Here is a 7,672-nt window from a genome sequence, read left to right as displayed (position 1 = left end):
GGGTCTTTTATCCCATTCATGAGGGCTCCACCTTCATGACCTAATCACCTCCCAAAGGCCCCACCTCCTAACACCACCACATTGGGGGGTTAGGATTTCAACATAGGAATTGAGGGGACACAAACATTCAGTCCATTGCAGATGTGATTGAAGAGGTAGGCTGGGACTAGGTTATATAAAGTCCATCAGATTGTGATAAGGAATTTGGGTTTTATTCTAAATGCAATGGGAAGTCAATCAAGAGTTTAAAGTAGGGGAGTAATGGTCTTTTAACATTTTGAAAGAGATTCCTCTGGCTACAGAGCAAAATTGGCTCATTAGGGCGCAGGAGTGGAAGCAGGGAGACCAATTAAAATAGTTCAGTAGTGCAAAGAGGTGCATATGGAGATATGGAGAGAAGTAGATGGATTAAAACTATTAATATTTGGAGATAGGACTGACACAGGGCATTCTAACAGATTAATAGAGAGGTTGTGGGAAACTGAAAAATCAAGGAAGACCCCTAGAGTTTTGGCTTGGACAATTAAACTAGCGGCCATTTCATGAGTGGAAGATAGGAATAGAAGAACTTGGGAGTGGATCAAGGGTTTTGTTTGAATGACTAGAAATACGTACTGGGCAGCTGGATGTACTTGTCCAGTGTTCTTCTAGACCAGGGGTTTGCAAACTTATTCTCTAAGGGATCAGAGAGTAAATATTAGGCTTTGCATGTTAAGAAAAAAAAAACAAGGATATTATGTAAGTACATAAAAATTAAAGATTATAATTTTTTGTCCAAATCCAAAAATATAAAAATGTAATAATTGAGTACAATTTTTTTGGTAATACATGTCTGCTGCTTAATTGGGGTTCAAAGTTAGTGTGCCCTATTATTGCAAATGTTCATCTGTTAATGCTGATCTTTAATAAGCTTTTATATATTTCATCTTTGAAATTGTCTTCACACAAATAGCACAGCCAAATACTGGTATCAATCCAAGAGCATATGATGTTAATTGAGCATTTATAGAATCTATTATATTCTTCTCTTGATACTTGCCTCTTACCATGTCATTGCATTAATCACATCCAATTGATGGTTAGGTGGAAGCTCCTCAATTGCGCAATTAAACAAAATTTTCTTTGCATTTGCAGTGAGGTTCAAAAAACACTGCTGGAATGGTAGTTTGAGCTCAGAAAATATATCTGCTGCAAATCTGTGTGGGAATGGAGATCTTGCTTTCTGTTTTAACTTTTGATAGCACATGAAGTGTGTATAACAGCTTGACATTATCTGCGATTTAAATGACTTGAATGACGTGGCTGCAATATGTCTCACATGTAAGCACTGTTTTGCCTTATAATGTTAGATTAAATTCATTAAGAAACATCACCATGTCTGCAGCAAGTGTCCACTGACACATGAATGGACAAACAAAATGTGATATATGCATACAATGGAATGTTATTCAGACTTAAAAAAGGAAAGTAATTGTCACATGAATAAATCTTGAAGACATTATGCTAAGTGAAATAAGCCAGCCACAAAAGGACAAATACTTTATGATTCCACTTATTCGCGCAAGTTCACAGAGATAGAAAGCAGAATGGTGGTTGCCAGGTATTGGGGGCGTGGAGGAGTTCTTGCTTAACAGGTGAAGAGATTCAGTTTTGTAAGATGAAAAAAGCTCTGCTGATGGATCATGGTGATGGTTGCACAACAGTGTAGATGGACTAAATGGTAAATTTTATGTATATTTTGTTTGCCACAATAAAAACAAACAAACAAACAAACAAACCATCAATGATCTAATGGATTTAGGTATTGAGCTTCAGTGGCTGTTAACACCACAAAAAAGAAACAACCAGATATTTTGTGCTTCTTGTGGAAAATACCACCACCACCTATGAATTAATTATTAGTCTGGCCCAAAATATCAAACTTGAATGTGATCAACTGCTTGAGATATTCCTACCAATTCACACAAAATGCAGAGGGCAAGGAAACATGTTACAACATACCACACCACAGTGATGCAATCCCCAAAACTGAGACTGTAAGAAATACTAAGGAACAAACAACACATTTTCTTCATTAAAAAAAAAAAGGGATGTAGGGAAACCTATAATTTAAAAGGCTTTAAAAGACATATTAACCAATTATAATGTCTGGATCTTATTTGGATCACAGTTTTTAAAAAAGATTTAGAAAAACATTTATGACCTTTATGAGACAACTAGGGATTCAACCACTGATTGAACATTTGATGATACTAGGAGTTACTGTTAAAAGTTTTAGTTGTGATAATGGTATTGTGGTTAAGGTCTTTTGATGGCATTGGTTCTTTATGGATAGATAAAAGTATCCATACTTATGGATTGAATAAAAATGCCAAATATACATATATGAGCTCTAGATAATTGTATAAACACTTGTGTATATATAGTCCATTTTTAAAAAGATTGAGAAATAAATTTGGAAATAGCTATACACTTTAAGAATGTCTAATCAGAAATTTTGTATTACAAATACTTTCTGGTTTGTGTTCTGGTCCAAGTTAATAAAACTTTCTGCTTGACTCTCAAGATAATCAAGTGCTCTATATATTGATGTAGAAAGGTCTCCAGTATATATTGTCAATAGAAAAAAGCAAAGTGCAGAACAGTATATATAACATGCTATGTTTTATAGAGACAGCAAGCATGGAGGAGGAAATAAGAAAGGAATAATATTTGCTTATATTTACAAAAAGAAGCACTGCTAGAATAAAAAAAAAAAACCAGTAAAAAGGGGAAAAGAAGTTAGGTAAGGGCAGGACAGAAACAAGACTATGTTTACTTTAAGACTCCTCTATGTGTACTTTGAATCATGTAGTTCCATGACCTAATCAAAAAATAAAAGTAAAACATTTTAAATTATTTTAATTTGAGAACAAATTATTGAAGACAATATTGAGAACAATATTGAACCATATTGACTTGGCAACATAATCACATAGAGAAAGAGCTCTGAAGACCTTACATGCTTAATGGGATGTACTGTAAGGACAAAAAAATCTCCAACTAAAAATTTAAACTTTAAACACTTAAATATTAAAATTTCTTAAAATTTAAACTTGTCTAAGAACTTATATTGTTTGTAGTATTACCAGTACTGGAATTTTCAAAATATAGTAATTTCTTATAAATAGGTTAATGGAAATCAATAATTATATTAATAATGTAAGGAATCAATATTTTAGTATAAAAGATATACAATTATATAACCAAAGAAACTAAGAGAAAACATAATAGCATTAAAAATGAAAAATCAATATGAACTCATGAGCTTTCAAATATGTATTTTTCTGGTCCTGTCCATCAAAATGAATGTCCGATGGTGGGGCAAAGGTGTAATGGCCACCATAACAAGAAGGTATCTTTAAACTGAAAGGTGAAGCAGGCAACTCCATAGATTATAACAGAATTTATTATAGGGTAATTTACTTACAGGAAGATTGGGCTGGAGCGGACAAACAGCCCAGCAGTTTTGTGTAAATTATTACCTGCTAATAGCCTCCTGCTATGGCACGTTTAAAATAGTATAACCTGGGTACTGGTGAATGACAAGACAAAGGGACAAAGAATGCAGTGGCACCAGGGACCATACCTCCTGGTGGTCCTGTGATAGAAGTGTGATAAGATACACTTACTAGTTTGATGTTTATTTTGGTTGTCATACCATTCTGTCTGTTACTAACAAAAATATGGCTACATTTTAAGGAACACAGATAATCGGCAACTAGCAAGCTTTGATACGCTTCCTGAGAACAGTGAGGTTGGTCAAAGCTCACACGCAGCATGAAAGGACACGAAGATGAAGATGACTCTGTTCACGTCTACCTCTGTAAATGGACTAGGAGCAGCGAGCAGTCCTAGTGCCCATGTTGTGATCTCTAATCCTATTCCCCATTAAAACAAAATCTGGCTTCTTCTAGAAACCTCTGACTCTAGGTCTAGAGCAGGCACTTTTCAAGGTGCGCCTGGGACACCTTTTTGTGTTAAGAAGCAAGAAAGCTTTAGAAGACAGTGTCATGTCAAAAGGACCCAGAAGCCCATAGGAAAGTGTCCCCACTAAACAAAGTTGTGACAGTCTGAGCAACTAAAAGAATAATGATTGCATTGAACACATTAAATCAAAGAAAATTCATTGTTTTATACTGATACTCAAAGTGAGAGTAAGTCAAGAAGTCTCATTTGTTACCATTTGAGGCAACTATTAAAACAGTTACTTATTTAAAAAATAGGTAATTAAAGGAAAAATATTAAGCATTTATTTTGCTCTCCCAGTAAAAATTTATTTTAAGACAACCAAATATTCCTAGTAAATAAAGAAAACCTTCACATAATTCTAGTTAAACAATGTAAAAGAAATAAAAGAATTAGAAAAACAAAATTTCACAAAGTCCCACCAATTTATTGATTCAGGCAAGGGTTATTAATTGGTGTTAAAACCAATAGATGATTGATGCTTGTAAACATTCATATAGAGTGAAAGTAACACCACACAGATTACTGCTTAGTCTCAAGAGGGAAAACATGAACTGTAAACCAAGTGACCAAACTGTCACCACCCTAATCTAAGGCGTCAATCTTAGCATCACAAATGGTTGATCACGTGTCTTCTAACAAAATGCAACATTAAGTATACAGCAATATGATAACTATACGACTTTATTCTTTCAGTACCTTGTTATCCCAGTTCAGGCATCCCTCAGAGCATTTAATCCATTCCTAAAAGCATGTTGGAGAGTGAATTTTTAGATAGTGGGAGCCTGTACATAATTCTTTTAAATGGAAAAAATAAAAATGTATCCCCAGCACATCTAAAAACCCCAACCAATTTCCCTGAGTACTTGAAACACTCTAAAAAATACATATAACAACCAACTAGGTTTTTTTGCTTAATATAAAGCCTTTAAATCACCAGTTACCTGATCGTTTAACACTAAATTGACTCATTAATGAGTTTATTTGTGCAGTAACATTATAGGATAAGAATCATGTTTTCCTTTTAAATGCAACAAATGTTTACTGTAATGTAAATGAACAGGAAATAATACATTAAAAACACATAGTGAAGGCAAATAACTCTTACCCATAATAAAATAAACAAGCAACTATTTAAACATAGTCACTAAAATTGCAGTGTTTCCTGAGTGAGGTTTGGGGGTGAGAAGGAAGAGATGGAGGCTGTAGTCACTGTCGCCATTTAGGTAGATAAAGGTGAACAAGAAGGAGTGTCAGTGCTTGTCTGGGCAGTACATATATTAAAATTGGAACAATACAGAGCTTATCATGGCCCTTGTGCAAAGATGACGCAAATTAATGAAACATTCCATATTTTTATCACTTCATAGATTATGTAAATACCTAGCCACTGTGCTGTACACCTGAAACTAATGTAAAATAACGTTGAACGTCAACTATAATTAAATATACTAGGGGTGTCAAAAAAATGTACACACATTTTAAGAGATGTTATCTATGTTCAGGCAGTAGTTCAACTTAATCAGAAGTGTATGGACGCTGATGGTTACCACCTTGAGCACCTCTTATAATTGCAGAACTCAAATGTGACTTGTATTCATCTTTTGTTGTCAGTATATATTGAGTTTTACAATTAATACAGTTTTTCCTTTCTTAAAGTGTGTATACATTTTTTGGCCATATATATATATATATATATATATATATATATATATTCACGGGATGTAAAGTACAGCATAGGGAATATAGTCAATGAATTTTTTTTAATATTTTTATTGGGGAATTGGTGGGATGGGAACAGTGCTGGGGAATTGGGGGAAGGGGAACAGACAAGTTGCTGTCGTTTTGTTCTTCAGTCTAGTTGTGAAAGACGTTGCTTCACTGGCCCTAGTTGGCACCATCATTGCGCTCTTCCCGGGCGAGGCAGATCAGTCGCCCGCTTCTGGACGGCCGCTGGCTGCTCACGCTGGCTGCTGGCTACACAAGGTAGCCCATGGCAACCCACTGCCACTGGGGCTACGCCGTCACCAGCGACTCACAGCAGCCCAGCTCCAGGTTGAGCTGTTGTTCAGCATCTTAGCTGTAGAGGGCAGTGTCACTGGCCCTCATATGTGGGATCCGAACCGGGGCCCTCTGGCGTCCCAAGCCAGTTCTTAACCATCGCGCCACTCCGCCAGCCCTAGTCAATGATATTTTAATAGCTATGTACAGTGTCAGGTGGGTAGTAGACTTGTTATGGTTATCACTTTGTTAGGGGTGTAAATGTCTGATCATTGTTGTTTTGTATACCTGAAAGAAAGAAAGAAAGAAACAAACAAACAAACAAAAAGAATGGGCTTCAGAAGGCGTGAAATGGTAAATGTCTGAGGTTCATCCATGTCGGGATCCGGGAAGCTGGTCTGTTTGCCTTGGCAGTGGATCCTTCAGAAATGGATGGTTGTGAATCGTCTTTTGAAAGTATTGACAAAGCGTGACAAGGAACTCAAAATGGACAAGTGTTACATTCTCTTTGCTTGTGTTATACATCTTCTAATAACCCTAGACTGTGTTGCAAATTGCATTTTGAATGTGATTTTTCTGCTCTTGTCATGATTATGACCTCTCTTGTAAGCAACAGAGATCGTTCTGTCTATATGATCTAAAATTTCTTTTAAATATTTGTTGTTGAGTATTAGTGGCCCCAGTATTAGCCCGCTAGGGCTGTCATTACGAAATACCACATGTGCAGCTTAAACAACAGATACTTATTTTTTCACAGTTCTGGACTCTGGAAGTTCAAGATCAAGATGCTGGCAGATTTGGTTTCCCCTGAGGCTTGCAGACCACCGCCTTCTTGCTGGGTCCTCGGGGGGCATTGCTCTGTGCAACCACTCCTGGTGTCTCTGTGCTAAGAAGCACACCAGTCACATTGGATTAGGGACCACCCTCATGACCTCGCTTTGCCCTAATTACCTCTTTAAAGGCCCTGCCCACAAATACAGTCACATTGAGCATTAGGGCTTCAACGTATGGATTGTGTGGGGACACAATTCAGTCCATAACACTCTTCTTCCACCTTAGCTCCTTCCAGCATTATTCTTTCCAATGGAATGTTTCTTAGAAGGATCTTGGTAAACTTTCCAGAATCAACAACAGTTTAATAATGCGTTGTTTTCTCACACACACAAAATAAGGTATTCATAGTAACTGGAAACATGTGCATGGCCACGCACATATCTTATTAGGTTTTCACCTCTTAAAACACTGTATCACGCGGCCGTCGGCGGGGAGACACGGAGGGGCGAGGACGCGTGCGGGACCCAGCTGGGGCGGCGAGGCAGCGTGGCAGGAGCACCCTGAGCGGGCAGATCTGCTCCGGGACTTGCCGGGCAAGTGAGGCGCGCTTCGGCCGCGCTCGCTCCGCGTTCGCTTATCTCGCCAGCTGGCAGGCTCCGTTTTCCCCGGCAGCTAGAGGAAAAAGGCAGCTTTGGGGGCAGCGGTGGCAGCAGCGGCTGGCAATCAGACATGGTGGCGGACTTGAACCTGGAATGGATCTGCTGCTCCCTGCCCGATCCTGGACTTATAGGGGATCACCAGGGGCAGCCGAGTCTTCATCAGTGAGGAGGCAGAGAGCACCACCTGGCTGTCCCTCTTCACCAGCGAAGCAGTGGTCACCAGACACAGA

General features: G+C 37.9%; 1 pseudogene; it reads left to right on the top strand.

Moving 5' to 3' along the window:
* Positions 1-6,326: 6,326 nt before the first annotated feature.
* Positions 6,327-7,672, top strand: part of LOC109392409 (pleckstrin homology domain-containing family A member 5-like) — a 40,239-nt pseudogene continuing 38,893 nt past the window's right edge.

Source organism: Hipposideros armiger, unplaced genomic scaffold (genome assembly GCF_001890085.2).
Source record: "Hipposideros armiger isolate ML-2016 unplaced genomic scaffold, ASM189008v1 scaffold_331, whole genome shotgun sequence".
Classification (NCBI taxonomy): Eukaryota; Metazoa; Chordata; class Mammalia; order Chiroptera; family Hipposideridae; genus Hipposideros; species Hipposideros armiger.
This window is presented reverse-complemented; position numbering and strand designations above follow the sequence as displayed.